General features: G+C 43.6%; 1 non-coding gene across 1 annotated transcript; it reads left to right on the forward strand.

The window, feature by feature from the left end:
- The first annotated feature begins 14,975 nt into the window (after positions 1-14,975).
- TRNAC-ACA (transfer RNA cysteine (anticodon ACA)) lies at positions 14,976-15,048 on the forward strand. The gene has a single exon. It is a non-coding gene; the product is annotated as a tRNA-Cys (tRNA).
- The last annotated feature ends 1,462 nt before the right edge of the window (positions 15,049-16,510 follow it).

Consider the following 16,510-nt stretch of genomic DNA (forward strand, 5'->3'; position numbering starts at 1 on the left):
ATGGAAAGTAAAGAGAGGCCACTGTGTTGGGAATACTCTTCTGAAGGATAAACTCTTAGACCTGACAGTTTCTGGCAAAGGTGGATAAAGACATCCTATTTTACAAGAGCTGGTTTATTGAGAAGAGGGGTGTTGAGGAGGGGCAGGAACTATGCAACTTTGAAACTGCCTAGGTACCCACAACTTAGACACCCCAGATGTGGAGTCTGAAGTTAATAATATACTTTCTGGTCTGGACAGGAATGCTTCAGGTATATTGCTGGGTGGGGTGGGGGTTCCTTTGGGAGAATCATTATGGAGAAAACAAGGAAGCCTCGAGCATTGCTGCGAACTTTCCCAGCCCTGGCCTTCCTGCAGGGTTGGGCATCCACTGCGCTTACTGGTAGTTACCAGACACACTCAGGTGCTCAACGGGCTCAGAGGTCAGAGGATGGTTCCTCCCTCCCCGTTCCTCTCTTGCTGCTGGCTGTCTCTCCCTGGGAGTCTTTGCCATTTTCCCTGCAGAGTCCTGCTGGCCCTGGTGGGGAAGCAGACCACACAGAGGTATGCTGTTGATTCTTTTCTCTTTTCCCCATGGAATCACTGAACTACACCTGGGGAGGGGGAATAAAGGGGTCCTTAGATACTGGGGGAGGAGGGGACAACCTTTGAGACAGTCTTTTTTGGGTGACCACCTGAGCAATCCAAGTCTGCAGTTTCCTCCATGACTGTTCACCCTTCTCAAATAAGTCCCCTAATGACAATGTGGGCGATGGATGGAGACACGGCAGTTGAATGTTAAAATAGATTCCAAGGAGATATTAAAAGCCAAAGGACTACCTAGGGGTGGGGAAGACAGACGGGCGAGCCGAAGGGATGGGATAGGAATTCTGCTGCCTTGTCTGGTAAGAGGCTGAAATCTTGTTCATTCTACTGCTCAGCACACCATCATGCTGATGCTTCATAACCCTTCGGTATCTTCCTCTCTATTTCCAGAGTCACCAAGCTAACCTGAACCTTAATTGTCTTTCTCCTTGACAATTACAGTTATAGACTCCCTGCCCCCAGGCCCTGCCACTTCCAGTCTACCCTGTAGATGTCACCAAATCGAATGTTCTAAAATATCATTTTAAACCTGTCATTTTCCTGCTTAAAAACTTCAGCAATTCTCCATTGTCTGCAAAGCAAAGGCTGAAAATCTTAGTTTAGAAATCAATGCTGCCAAGATCTTAGACATTCTGTGTCCACTATGAAGGCTGCAACCAGATCTTATTCATCTTTCTGTCCTAAAACTGATATGTAAGCTCTAGGAGAAAAAAAAAAATAGGATTTATTTTTCATTGCTGACACGTAATAAGCTCTCAAATGATTGTTGCTGGTGAACATGTTAATTAGCTCATTAAATATTGTATGGCACAGTATACGGTAGGTGTCCAAAGTCTTTGCTGAATGAAAAGGTGAGTGGAGACAGGAAGAGAAGAAAGTGACGCTGTCTTAAAACAGGCAGCTGCATAGATGGATGGCCACTAGGGTTATGGGCCTCAGAATCAGAGCAAGGCAGTAGAAATTTCGCTGAAGGAGTTAAAGATATAGATAAAGCGGAGGCTTAAGGCCATCTGAAATTCAGACCAGATACTGGAAATGGAAGCAGACCAGAGAGGAAGGTGAGCGAGCTGAAGGACCATCAGTTCAGTTCAGTTGCTCAGTCGTGTCCGACTCTTTGAGACCCCATGAATCGCAGCACGCCAGGCCTCCCTGTCCATCACCAACTCCCAGAGTCCACCCAAATCCATGTCCATTGAGTCAGTGATACCATCCAACCACCTCATCCTCTGTCGTCCCCTTCTCTTCCTGCCCTCAATCTTTCCCAGCATCAGGGTCTTTTCAAATGAGTCAGCTCTTTCATCAGGTGGCCAAAGAATTGGAGTTTCAGCTTCAACATCAGTACTTCCAGTGAACACCCAGGACTGATCTCCTTTCATGAAGGACCATAGGTGGGCAAAAGAAGACAGGTAGTTATGAAAGCAAAGCTGTTAAATGGAGAGTTTGGGAGCCCAGGTAAGGGGACGAGAAGTCATGAGCCATCTGGGTGAAAGCGAGTGACTCAGACATTATGAACACCAACCAGGATGTGCTGGATAAGTTTTAATAACTGCTATTGCTTTATTTGGGTGGGGCTTCAATTGTGGATAGTATCAGTATCTTTGAGACTTGCATGACAGCTGAAAGCCCATTTGTCAGAAAAATAAATAAACCCACACAATTTTGCACACAGTTACAGAAGCTGAGAGATTTCCCTGAAGGCAATCCCAGGTTCAAATAAGCTGTTTTATGTAGTCTGGACACCTCACATTTACACTATTTTTCTGGTTTTCATCATCCATAATACATTGAACCCTTGCAACTCTCTGAAATTAGTAATAGATTATTCCTATTTTGAGGAAACTGAGCTTTCTTGAGAAAATATGCCTTGTCCAAGGGAGAAATAAGTAGCGGCATATTTGGAGTAGAAGTCAGGTTTTGGGGGTTTGAGGTGAATGGTTTGTTTTTCCTCTCATGTGTTCACCCAAACAAGCTGTGCTGAGATTTCTGCATGAACCAGAAGGCACTTTCACAAGTGTTGTTTGAGAGCCTACCATGTACCCAGGACTGTGCAAGGCCCTTGATACTTATCAGGGAACAAAAACAGCCAACATTCCTGTTTTTTGTGGAGTCCAGACCCAAACTGAAGTCAGTGTTTTCCAGCCTAAAAGCCTGGATTGGATTATATTCTGGCCATAAATTATTGATTCAGATACTTAATGAAAAGCTATAATCCAGTAGGCAGCATTCTAAGTACAAGTTGTCAAAGGTAGGGTTTTATGTCAGGAAACACGGAACAAGCGTGCCTCATCTGCCATCACTAGCTACCACAGAATCTACTAATTTTCACTTCTTGTTGTTGTTGTTCTTCTTCTTCCATTAAAGTATTTTTAAGCTTGAGTCTCTCTATTTTCCATCTTATCAAAGGGGAAAGACACAAATAAGTCTTCTAACACATGGTTGTTCAGAAGAGGACTAATAAAAACTAGACTGAGAGTTGGGACACCCAGTGCCCCAGTACCAACTTCATCACTTGTGGTACTCCTTTTCCTTGGCAGTTAGCTTCCGCACCTGTAAAGCAAGTATGTATGTTTCTGTGCTTCTCTTTGTCCTAAACTATTAGGGATGCCTGAGAACTCTGAGTGTGTTTGATAGAAAACTTTTTTAAATTGCAAGGTGGTGATATACAGATGGTGAGAGAAAACTCTCCCCCACAATTAGTAGCTGCCTGCCTTGGCTCTGGCAACCAAACAGCTCTTAGCTGAGTGGGATGTAGGGGGCAGGAAAGGTGAGAGGCAGGACGAAATCTTGGTTTCTCATTAGAGAAGGAGCAAGACAGATCAGTGGATTCAATTGTCGCATATAGAATATTGTGGGCTGTGTTTCCTTCTGAAGAGGTTGGTGCCCTTTTAAAAAGCAGTCAGAGAGGCTGCCACTGCACTAGAAAATGTGGGACAGACTCGGACTCCTGAAATGTCAGAACAGAAGAGACCTGATAAAGCTTGTGCAGTTCCCTTCCTCTATTTTGCACGTGAAGGGCACTTAGGGTTAGAGGGTGTGATTGGGAAAGGCGACATATCCATGGCCACAGAGCTTGCAGCCAGCCAGGGCGATGGCAAGAGATCGAGGGAACTCCCCTTGTTGCCTAAAACGAAGCCAATCTCCTCTTTGTTCTGCTTGTCGCTGCCTTTAGTAAAATCGTTCTTTTCCTTCCATCTGCTACTTGCTTAGCATCTCAGAATTAATAAAATGTGGTAATAACAGTTACCCCTTCTTGACAGCCTGGAATCTGACACTTAAGAATTGAAGATGTGACTCATTAAACCTCTAGGTATGTTTTTAAGAGTCATTTTGTACATGATTAAATGTTTATAATGAGAGTTGATAAAATTATGCCTGTGGTTTGAATTTTCAATTTAGATACATTCTCCTCCATTCTTTTTCTTCCTCACTCTCCACCTGGTCTGAATTCCCTCTCCAGTGAAAATATTGAATATTAAAATCTCTCTCCCTGCTTGTACCTAAAATATCTCTTTCTCAAAAAGGATTTTCACAGTGTTTACTGGCCGCTTGTGTGCTAAGTCACTTCAGTCGTGTCCTACTCTTTGTGACCCTATGGACCACAGCCCACCAGGCTCCTCTCTCCCTGGGATTCTCCAGGCAAGAATACTGGAGTGGGTGGACATGCCTTCCTCCAGGGGACTTTCCAGACCCAGGGATTGAACCTGCCTCTCCTGCACTGGCAGGTGGGTTCTTTACCACTAGTACCACCTGGGAAACCCATTTGGCCCATTTGGCCCTTTACCCTCCTGGATTAATTCATACCCCATGCTCTACACCCTTGGCAATCCCACTCTGATCCACTGAAACATCGTTATTAGTGAAAGAAATCCAGGCAGGCTTCAGAGCAAAATAATTCCCAGCAAATTATTCAGCCTCTTTTTGTCCAGTTTGAGTCTCTATAGATAATTAATAGATAATTAATAATAGATAATTAATTCTTAACTCTTAGATCACTGTAGGACTAAATATAAAAATAATCCCTACCATTTCTCCAACACCTACTTCTGGCGCCAGCATGTGCCAGAGCAAGTCCTTTACACATATTATTTAATTCACTCATCATAATTGTTCTCATCACTACCCACATTTTACAGCTTAGAAAACAGCATCAGAGAAATCCCAGTATTTCCCGTGGGGGTAGAGTATTTGAATAACAAATCTAACTTGAAGAACCCTGCCCTTTTCTAGCTCACCACATGGACTTCTGGGTAGCATTGGTTCTCAAGCTGTGGTACGTTGCCCCTCAGAGGACATTGAACAATGACTGGAGATAATTTTAGTGTCACTCCTGGGCAAAAGCATTACTGGCATCTAGCAGAGGCCAAGGATGGTTCTAAGCTTCCTACAAAGCACCCTGCAGAGTCCCACATCCAGGAAGTACCGAGCTTCAAGTATCAACAGTGCCAAGACTGAGAATCCCTGCTGTGTAGCATCCCATTGTATGAATTTCCCATAATTGATTCTGCTAGATGGACATAACGTGATGAAGACAAAGGGCCAAGAACACAGCGACCCTTCAATACATGCCAGCTACCCTGGTTAGCATCTCTATTTTTAGACCTACTTCTCACTTTTTTTCCTGATACCTGCTAGCTAGAAGCAGCAGTTCCCTCATCTCTTTCAATGACTGCTTACTTTCTTTAGTATTTGATACTCATTTATTATAGTTATTTAAACACATTTTTTATCCTCTTTAATACATTGCCATTTTCTTAAGGGAAGCAGTTATGTTTATTTTCTTTTGTATCTCCCCATGTATTTAGCATGGCACCTGGCCCACACTCATTGAATTTGAGAAAATGGACAATTTTCTGAGGAAAGGAAGGCAGGGCTATTATGTCTATTTTATAGCTGAGGAGATAGGCTCCGAGTGACCACGTTATTTAAAACTGCATGACTTACAAGTGACCGAGCTTCTCCTAGAGCTCACCTCTTCGTCCAGCATTATCTTACTTAGCTGCTATTTCTGTAATCAGTTACAGACCACAAGAACTATAGCCCATCCTTTTAGAGAGAGGTGTCTAAGAGAGCCTGTGGATTCAGCAAGCAAAACTGATAAGAAAAGCAGTTCCAGCGTGCATCTGATCTGGAGATGTCTGTCACGGGGTCTACAAATAGAACATGGAGGCCGATCTGCTGGGGAAAATAGATGGTGGGGAGTCCAGGCACCTGTAGATGAGGCCTGCATTTGAACTGGCTAGCGGCGCAGCACTGGATAAGATACAGTACCTTTTTTCTGCTCATTTTCCTCATTTGTCAAACAGGGACATCATGCCCATTCTAATAAGCCTACAGATTGCTCTGAGGAAACGTATGCTGAGTACATTCAATCCTACTATTCACAGCAGTTGTGTTCTGTGAAATCTCTGCAAACACTGACCTGGTGAATATTGAGCTAGTGTTCCTCAGGCGATGTGGGCAGAGTTGACACAAGCTCCAAATATAACATTTTCATCAACCAATAAGTATATGACCTTATTTTATGTGTGTTTCATTAAAGACACCTTTTTCAATGTATAGTGTCAGTTTATTAGCATTGAACTTATGGTCAACAGCCCTGTAACTCGTGCCTGAACAAAGCTGAGTTAACACATCTGTTTTATCTGTAAGGCACAGTAAAGCCTTCTTGAGCTTAGGAAAACTAGATGGCATTTTAGCACTATGCTTGGTGTCATTTCAAACAGTGAAATGACCAACAGAAAACACAAAAATGAAACCAATATGGCACCATACGTACCACAGAAAGACACTTGTTTATAGGATGAAGCTGAAAGAAGAAGGCAGGGCATTACCTTGTTCAGTCTCGGCGAGGAACATGAATGTCAAAATACAGTTCTTCACTGCCTATGTCTGTGAAAGACTGTAAAAGCACATGAGTATTGACCTGGGGTTACAAATGAGCTTTAGCAAGTAGGAAAATTTGGAAACTGGATCCATGAATAATGAGGATCAGCTGCACATACATTTTAAGAATTGGGTCATTAATATGAGCCACAGAGACTGAGACAGAACTGTGTCTGAGCGTCTCCTGTGGAGGTCCGGGTCAGCAGTGCCCTGCTACAGGGATGGGGCTCTGGGCGCAGCAGACCTGGGTGTGGCATAAGCCCTCTTGGAGGAGGTCACCATTAACCCCACCGCAGAGCTGCCAGAACTTACACAGGACTGGGGAAACAGACTCTTGTGAGCACCAGGACCCAGGAAAAAGGAGCAGTGACCCCACAAGAGACTGACCTAGACTTGCCTGTGAGTGTTCAGGAGTCTCCGGCAGAGCTGTGGGTTGGCGGTGGCCTGCTGCAGGGTTGGGGGCCCTGCGTGCAGCAGTGTGTGTGTGGGACCTTTTGAAGGAGGTTGCCATTATCTTCATCACTTCCACCATAGTTTGGCCTCAGGTCAAATAACAGGGAGGGAACATAGCCCCTCCCATTAACAGAAAATTGGATTAAAGATTGGAAGAACTGATGCTAAAGCTGAAACTCTAATACTTTGGCCACCTTATGTGAAGAATTGACTCATTGGAAAAGACCCTGATGCTGGGAGGGATTGGGGGCAGGAGGAGAAGGGGATGACAGAGGATGAGATGGCTGGATGGCATCACCGATTCGATGGACATGAGTTTGAGTGAACTCCAGGAGTTGGTGATGGACAGGGAGGCCTGGCGTGCTGCAATTCATGGGGTTGCAAAGAGTCAGACACGACTGAGCGGCTGAACTGAACTGAACTGAATTGTTGAATATATGCCAATATTAAAGCCCAAATTCCCACTTCTAGATGTACACACAACAGAAATATCTACACATGTTTACCAAATTCCATGTATATGGAACAGTTATCTTTATTTCCTAAGACAGTAAAGAAACTAAACGTCAGCCTAGCAGATTAAAAAAGTATGACCAGGACTTCCCTGGTGGGCCAGTGGCTAGGACTCCCTGGTGCTCCCAATGCAGGAGGCATGGGCCCATCCCCAGTCAGGGAAGTAAATCCTACATGCTGCAACTGAAGATCCCGCATGCCACAGCTAATGATTCCATGCGCTGCAACTAAGACCTAGTGCAACCAAATAGATAAATACAGAGAAAAAAGACAGATATTGAGCACCCTTTAAACAAGTATGATTAAATTTGCAATAGAATACTATAGAACAGCAAGAATGAAGGGACTATAGCTACACTCAGCAGAGATGACTCTTATAAACATAATTTTGAGTCAAAGGAGACAGATATAAAAGAGTATACACTGTATGATTTCCCTTATTTAGAGTTCAAGAACAGGTAATATCTATCTACAGTGCAGATCACAACAATCTGTGGAAAATTTTTAAAGAGAAGGGAATACCAGACCACCTGATCTGCCTCCTGAGAAATCTGCATGCAGGTCAAGAAGCAGCAGTTAGAAATGAACATGAAACAATGGACTGGTTCCAAATTGCGAAAGGAGTACATCAAGGTTGTGTATTGTCACCCAGCTTATTTAACTTACATGCAGAATACATCATGCAAAACGCCAGGCTGGATGAAATACACTAGAATCAAGATTGCCAGGAGAAGAATCAATAATCTCAGATATGCAGATAACACCACCTTTATGGCAGAAATCAAAGAGGAACTGAAAAGTCTCTGCATGAAAGTGAAAGAGGAGAATGAACATGTTGGCTTAAAACTCAACATTCAGAAAACGAAGATCATGGCATCCAGTCCCATCACTTCATGGCAAATAGATGGGGAAACAATGGAATCATTGACAGACTTTATATTTTGGGGCTCCCAAATCATGGCAGATGGTGACAGCAGCCATGAAATTAAAAGATGCTCGCTCCTTGGAAGAAAAGCTATGACCAACCTAGACAACATATTAAAAAGCAGAGAAATTATTTGCTTACAGAGGTCCATCTAGTCAAAGCTATGGTTTTCCAGTTGTCATGTATGGATGTGAGTTGGACTGTAAAGAAAGGTGAGAGCCCAAGAACTGATGTTTTGAACTGTGGTGTTGGAAAGACTCTTGAGAGTCCCTTGGACTGCAAGGAGATCAAATCAGTCAATTGTAAAGGAAATCAGTCCTGAATATTCATTGGAAGCACTGATGCTGAAGCTGAAACTCCAAAACTTTGGTCACCTGATGTGAAGAACTGAAAACTGACCTTTTCCAGTCCTGTGGCCACTGCTGAGTTTTCCAAACTTGCTGGTATATTGAGTGCAGCACTTTCACAGCATCATCTTTCAGGATTTGAAACAGCTCCACTGGAATTCCATCACCTCCACTAACTTTGTTTGTAGTGATGTTTTCTAAGGCCCACTTGACTTCACATTCCAAGATGTCTGGTTCTAGATTAGTGATCACATCATCATGATTATCTGGGTCGTGAAGATCTTTTCTGTACAGTTCTTCTGCGTATTCTTGCCACCTCTCCTTAATATCTTCTGCTTCTGTTAGGTCCAGACCATTTCTGTCCTTTATCGAGCCCATCTTTGCATGACATGTTCCCTTGGTATCTCTAATTTTCTTAAAGAGATCTCTAGTCTTATCCATTCTGTTGTTTTCCTCTATTTCTTTGCATTGATCTCTGAAGAAGGCTTTCTTATCTCTTCTTACTATTCTTTGGAACTCTGCATTCAGATGCTTATATCTTTCCTTTTCTCCTTTGCTTTTCGCCTCTCTTCTTTTCACAGGTATTTGTAAGGCCTCCCCAGACAGCCATTTTGCTTTTTTGCATTTCTTTTCCATGGGGATGGTCTTGATCCCTGTCTCCTGTACAATATCACGAACCTCATTCCATACTTCATTAGGCACTCTGTCAATCAGATCTAGTCCCTTAAATCTATTTCTCACTTCCACTGTAGAATCATAAGGGATTTGATTGAGGTCATACCTGAATGGTCTAGCAGTTTTCCCTATTTTCTTCAATTTGATTCTGAATTTGGTAATAAGGAGTTCATGATCTGAGCCACAGTCAGCTCCTGGTCTTGTTTTTGTTGACTGTATAGAGCTTCTCCATCTTTGGCTGCAAAGAATATAAGCAATCTGATTTCGGTGTTGACCATCTGGTGATTTCCATGTGTAGAGTCTTTACTTGTGTTGTTGGAAGAGGGTGTTTGCTATGACCAGTGCATTTTCTTGGGAAAACTCTATTAGTCTTTGCCTTGCTTCATTCTGCATTCCAAGGCCAAATCTGCCTGTTACTCCACGTGTTTCTTGACTTCCTACTTTTGCATTCCTGTCCCCTATAATGATAAGGATATCTTTTTTGGGTGTTAGTTCTAAAAGGTCTTGTAGGTCTTCATAAAACCGTTCAACTTCAGTTTCTTCAGTGTTACTGGTTGGGGCATAGACTTGGATAACTGTGATATTGAATGGTTTGCCTTGGAGACGAACAGAGATCATGCTGTCGTTTTTAGATTGCATCCAAGTACTGCATTTCAGACTCTTTTGTTGACCATGATAGCTACTCCATTTCTTCTGAGGGATTCCTGCCCACAGTAGTAGATATAATGGTCATCTGAGTTAAATTCACCCATTCCAGTCCATTTCAGTTCGCTGATTCCTAGAATGTTGACGTTCACTCTTGCCATCTCTTGTTTGACCACTTCCAATTTGCCTTGATTCATGGACCTGACATTCCAGGTTCCTATGCAATATTGCTCTTACAGCATCGGATCTTGCTTCTATCACCAGTCACATCCACAACTGGGTATTGTTCTTGCTTTGGCTCCATCCCTTCATTCTTTCTGGAGTTATTTCTCCACTGATCTCCAGTAGCATATTGGGCACCTACTGACCTGGGGAGTTCCTCTTTTGGTATCCTATCATTTTGCCTTTTCATACTGTTCATGGGGTTCTCAAGGCAAGAATACTGAAGTGGCTTGCCATTCCCTTCTCCAGTGGACCACATTCTGTCAGATCTCTCCAACATGACCCACCCGTCTTGGGTTGCCCCACAGGCATGGCTTGGTTTCATTGAGTTAGACAAGGCTGTGGTCCTAGTGTGATTAGATTGACTAGTTTTCTGTGAGTATGGTTTCAGTGTGTCTGCCCTCTGATGCCCTCTTGCAACACCTACCATCTTACTTGGGTTTCTCTTACCTTGGGCGTGGGGTATCTCTTCACGGCTGCTCCAGCAAAGCACAGCCGCTGCTCCTTACCTTGGACGAGGGGTATCTCCTTACCGCCGCTGTTCCTGACCTTCAACGTGGGATAGCTCCTCTAGGCCTTCCTGTGCCTGCTCACCCTTATGGCAGAAAGTGAAGAGGAGCTAAAAAGCCTCTTCATGAAAGTGAAAGAGGAGAGCGAAAAAGTTGGCTTAAAGCTCAACATTCAGAAAACGAAGATTATGGCATCTGGTCCCATCACTTCAAGGGAAATGGATGGGGAAACAGTAGAAACAGTGTCAGACTTTATTTTTGGGGGCTCCAAAATCACTGCAGATGGTGACTGCAGCCATGAAATTAAAAGACACTTACTTCTTTGAAGAAAAGTTATAACCAACCTAGATAGTATATTCAAAAGCAGAGAGATTACTTTGCCAACTAAGGTCCGTCTAGTGAAGGCTATGGTTTTTGCAGTGGTCACGTATGGATGTGAGAGTTGGACTGTGAAGAAGGCTGAGCGCCGAAGAATTGATGTTTTTGAACTGTGGTGTTGGAGAAGACTCTTGAGGGTCCCTTGGACTGAAGGAGATCAGCCCTGGGATTTCTTTGGAAGGAATGATGCTAAAGCTGAAGCTCCAGTACTTTGGCCACCTCATGCGAAGAGCTGACCCATTGGAAAAGACTCTGATGCTGGGAGGGATTGGGGGCAGGAGAAGAGGGGGACGACTGAAGATAAGATGGCTGGATGGCACCACGGACTCTATGGACGTGAGTCTGAGTGAACTCTGGGAGATGGTGATGAACAGGGAGGCCTGGTGTGCTGCGATTCATGGGCTTGCAAAGAGTTGGGCATGACTGAGCGACTGAACTGAACTGAACTGATGTGAAGAACTGACTCATTGGAAAAGCCCCATATGATGGAAAATATTGAAGGCAGGAGGAGAAGGGGATGACAGAAGATAAGATGGCTGGATGGCATCACCGACTCAATGGACATGAGTTTGAGCAAACTCCAAGAGTTGGTGATGGACACAGAAGCCTTGGGCACTGCAGTCCATGGAGTCACAAAGAGTTGGACTGAGAAATAACTGAGCAATTGGACTGAACTGATCTATAGTGTTCAGTTCAGTTCAGTCGCTCAGTCATGTCCGACTCTTTGCGACCTCATGAATCACAGCATGCCAGGCCGCCCTGTCCATCACCATCTCCTGGAGTTCACTCAAACTCATGTCCATCGAGTTGGTGATGCCATCCAGCCATCTCATCCTCTGTCATCCCCTTCTTCTCCTGCCCCCAATCCCTCCCAGCATCAGAGTCTTTTCCAATGAGTCAACTCTTCTCATGAGGTGGCCAAAGTGCTGGAGTTTCAGCTTTAGCATCATTCCTTCCCATGAACACCCAGGACTGATCTGCTTTAGAATGGACTGGTTGGATCTCCTTGCAGTCCAAGGGACTCTCAAGAGTCTTCTCCAACACCACAGTTCAAAAGTATTGATTCTTCGGCGCTCAACTTTCTTCACAGTCCAACTCTCACATGCATACATGACCACTTGAAAAAATCATAGCCTTAACTAGATGGACCTTTGTTGGTAAAGTAATGTCTCTGCTTTGGAATATGCTATCTAGGTTAGTCATAACTCTCCTTCCAAGGAGCAAGGAGTAAGCATCTTTTAATTTCATGGCTGCAATCTCCATCTGCAGTGATTTTGGAGCCCCCAAAAATGAAGCTTTCACTGTTTCTACTGTTTCCCCATCCATTTCCCATGCAGTGATGGGACCAGATGCCATGATCTTCGTTTTCTGAATGTTGAGCTTTAAGCAAACTTTTTCACTCTCCTTTTTCACTTTCATCAAGAGGCTTTTTAGTTCCTCTTCACTTTCTGCCATAAATGTGGTATCATGTGCATATCTGAGGTTATTGATATTTCTCCCGGCAATCTTGATTCCAGCTTGTGCTTCTTCCAGCCCAGAGTTTCTCATGATGTATTCTGCATAGAAGTTAAATACGCAGGGTGACAATATACAGCCTTGACATACACCTTTTCTTATTTGGAACCAGTCTGTTGTTCCCTGTCCAGTTCTAACTGTTGCTTCCTGACCTACATATAGGTTTCTCAGGAGGCAGATCAGATCGTCTGATATTCCCATCTCTTTCAGAATTTTCCACAGTTTATTGTGATCCACACAGTCAACAGCTTTGGCATAGTCAATAAAGCAGAAATAGATGTTTTTCTGGAACTCTCTTGCTTCTTCCATGATCCAGTGGATGTTGTCAATTTGACCTCTGGTTCCTCTGCCTTTCCTAAAACTAGCTTGAGCATCTGGAAGTTCACAATTCATGTATTGCTGAAGCCTGACTTGGAGATTTTTGAGCATTGTTTTACTAGCGTGTGAGATGAGTGCAGTTGTGTGGTAGTTTGAGCATTCTTTGGCATTGCCTTTCTTTGGGATTGGAATGAAAACCGACCTTTTCCAGTCCTGTGGCCACTGCTGAATTTTCCAAATTTGCTGGCGTGTTGAGTGCAGCACTTTCACAGCATCATCTTTCAGGATTTGAAATAGCTCAACTGGAATTCCGTCACCTTCACTAGCTTTGTTTGTAGTGATGCTTCATAAGGTCCATTTGACTTCACATTTCAGAATGTCTGGCTCTAGATGAGTGATGACACCATCATGATTATCTTGGTTGTGAAGATTTTTGTACAGGTCTTCTGTGTATTCTTACCACCTCTTCTTAATATCTTCTGCTTTTGTTAGGTCCATACCATTTCTCCTTTATCGAGCCCATCTTTGCATGAATCAAGGCAAATTGGAAGTGATCAAACAGGAGATGGCAAGATTGAACATCGACATTCTAGGAATCAGTGAACTAAAATGGACTGGAATGGGTGAATTTAACTCAGATGACCATTACATCTCCTATTGTGGGCAGGAATCCCTTAAGAGAAATGGAGTAGCCATCACGGCCAACAAAGAGTCCGAAATGCAGTGAAAGTGAAAGTGAAGTTGCTCAGTCGTGTCCGACTCTTTGCGACCCCGTGGACTGTAGCTCACCAGGCTCCTCCGTCCAGGTTATTCTCCAGGCAAGAATACTGGAGTGGGTTGCCATTTTCGTCTCCAGGGGATCTTCCTGACCCAGGGATTGAACCCAGGTCTCCCACATTGCAGGCAGAGGCTTTAACCTCTGAGCCACCAGGGAAGCCCCAAGTACCGAAAGGCAGTACTTGGATGCAATTTCAAAAACAACAGAATGAGCTCTATTTGTTTCCAAGGCAAGCCATTCAATATTACAGTAATCCAAGCCTATATCCCAACCAGTAACACTGAAGAAGCTGAAGTTGAATGGTTCTATGAAGACCTACAAGACCTTTTAGAGCTAACACCCAAAAAAGATGTCATTTTCATTATAGGGGACTGGAATGCAAAAGTAGGAAGTCAAGAAACACGTGGAGTAATATTTGGCCTTGGAATACAGAATGAGGCACGGCAAAGGCTAATAGAGTTTTGCCAAGAGAATGCACTGGTCATAGCAAACACCCTCAATGTACCCTAAAATGTTAGAACCTATTGAATGGCAGAATAGTGTTTATTCTTGAGACAATGATTGGAATGCATCTCAGGCAATTTCAAGGTGGCTGGTGACATTCTGTTGCTTGATCTGGGTACTTACACAGCATCCTCACCTTCTGAACACTGACGAGCTGTGCAATTTTCTGTGCATATTTTGTCCTTTAATAAAATTTGAAAACTAAATTTTTATAAGTGGAGATAGACATTGTTGTTACTTGTTAATTAGTCACTAAGTCATGTCCAATTCTTTTTGCAACCTCTTGAACCGTAGCCCACCAGGCCCCTCTGTCTGTGGGATTCCCCAGGCAAGAATACTGGAGTTGTCATTTCCTCCCCCAGGGCCTCTTCCTCACCCAGGGATCAAACCTGGGATCAATCCTGCATCTCCAGCATTGGCAGGTGGGTTCTTTACCACTGAGCCACCAGGAAATGCCTGGAGGAACAGCTGCTATGTGTCAAAGATTTCACTCAGCACCTTAAAGCACCTACAGGGAGGCCTGGCGTGATGTAGTTCATGGGGTTGCAAAGAGTCGGACACGACTGAGTGACTGAACTAACTAACTAAAGCACCTATGAAAATACAATCCCATGTGTTTCCGTAGCTTCCGTACAAATCAAAGATGGCACTTCCTAACATTAGAAAATCACCAGATCTCACTTCAGGTCTTAAAAGTTAAAATCTTTAAAATATAGTACTGGACTTCCCTGGTGGCTCAGACGGTAAAAGCATCTGCCTACAATGCGGGAGACCCAGGTTCGATCCCTGGGTTGGGAAGATCCTCTGGAGAAGGAAATGGCAGCCCACTCCAGTACTCTTGCCTGGAAAATCCCATGGGCAGAGGAGGCTGGCAGGCTGCAGTCCATGGGGTCGCAGAGAGTCGGACACAACTGAGTGACTTCACTTTCACTGGACACCAGATGCTGAAATAGATGATGTTATAATCAGCCAAGTTTGACATATATTGACTGGTATGTGATCTGAGGAGTGAGTTTAATGTGATGTCTAATATATCACATGAACATAAATGGTGACTTTTTAAAATTTTAGGTACAGTTGCCTGCATTCTATAGATGACGATCCAAGGTGCAGTGAGGGAACATGATTTATTTGAGGCCACAGCTGGAAGCAAATGCTTTCTATGTTATCTCACTTTATGCTAATAACCAGTCAAGGGAGTAAATTCCATTATGCTTATCTTACCCTGAAGCAACTGTAGCTTGAGGAACTTAAGTAAATTGCCCAAGGACATTTAGTCAGAAAATGGTTGAGGTGGAACCAGGTCAGTCTAACTCAGCAATCTCTGACGGATTCTTTTCTCATAGGTCCTGCCATAGGATAGGTTAGAAAGGGTAGAAGAAGGTAAATCCAGGAGCACAGAAGACAGACTTTATTTTTTTTATATTTCAGATGCCTGGTCTTTAACACATACCCTCTTTTCTACTTAGTATCTTCACCTCTGAGCAATTAGGATAGGATACATACTCAGTTGGATACCACTGAGCAACTAAACTGAACTAACTTCCCTGATTTCATCTTTAAATAGAACATGTCAACAGTCGGGGGATGGGAGATGATAGCATGCTTGGGTGTTGTGATTTGTGCCTCAGTTCAGTTCAGTTCAGTCCTTCAGTCATGTCCAACTCTTTCCGACCCCATGGACTGCAGAACGCCAGGCCTCCCTGTCCATCACCAACTTCCAGAGTATACTCAAACTCATGTCCATTGAGTTGAAGATGGCATCCAACCATCTCATCATCTGTTGTCCCCTTCTCCTCATGCCTTCAATCTTTCCTATCATCGGGGCTTTTCAAATGAGTCAGCTCTTTGCATCAGGTGGCCAAAGTGTTGGAGTTTCAGCTTGAACATCAGGCCTTCTAATGAAAATTCAGGACTGATCTCCTTTAGGATTGACTGATTTGATCTCCTTGGACTCCCAGGTACTCTCAAGAGTCTTCTCCAACACCACAGTTCAAAAGCATCAATTCTTCAGTGCTCAGCTTTCTTTATGGTCCAGTTCTCACATCCATATGTGACTACTGGCAAAACCATAGCTTTGACTAGATGGACCTTTGTTGGGAAAGTAATGTCTCTGCTTTGTAATATGCTGTCTAGGTTGGTCATAGCTTTTCTTCCAAGGAGTAAGCCTATTTTAATTTCATGGGTGTAGTCATCATCTGCAGTGATTTTGGAGCCCCCAAAAATAAAGTCTCTCACTGTTTGTTTCCATTGTTTCCCC

The sequence above is a fragment of the Budorcas taxicolor genome, chromosome 8 (genome assembly GCF_023091745.1).
Source record: "Budorcas taxicolor isolate Tak-1 chromosome 8, Takin1.1, whole genome shotgun sequence".
In the NCBI taxonomy this organism is placed as follows: domain Eukaryota; kingdom Metazoa; phylum Chordata; class Mammalia; order Artiodactyla; family Bovidae; genus Budorcas; species Budorcas taxicolor.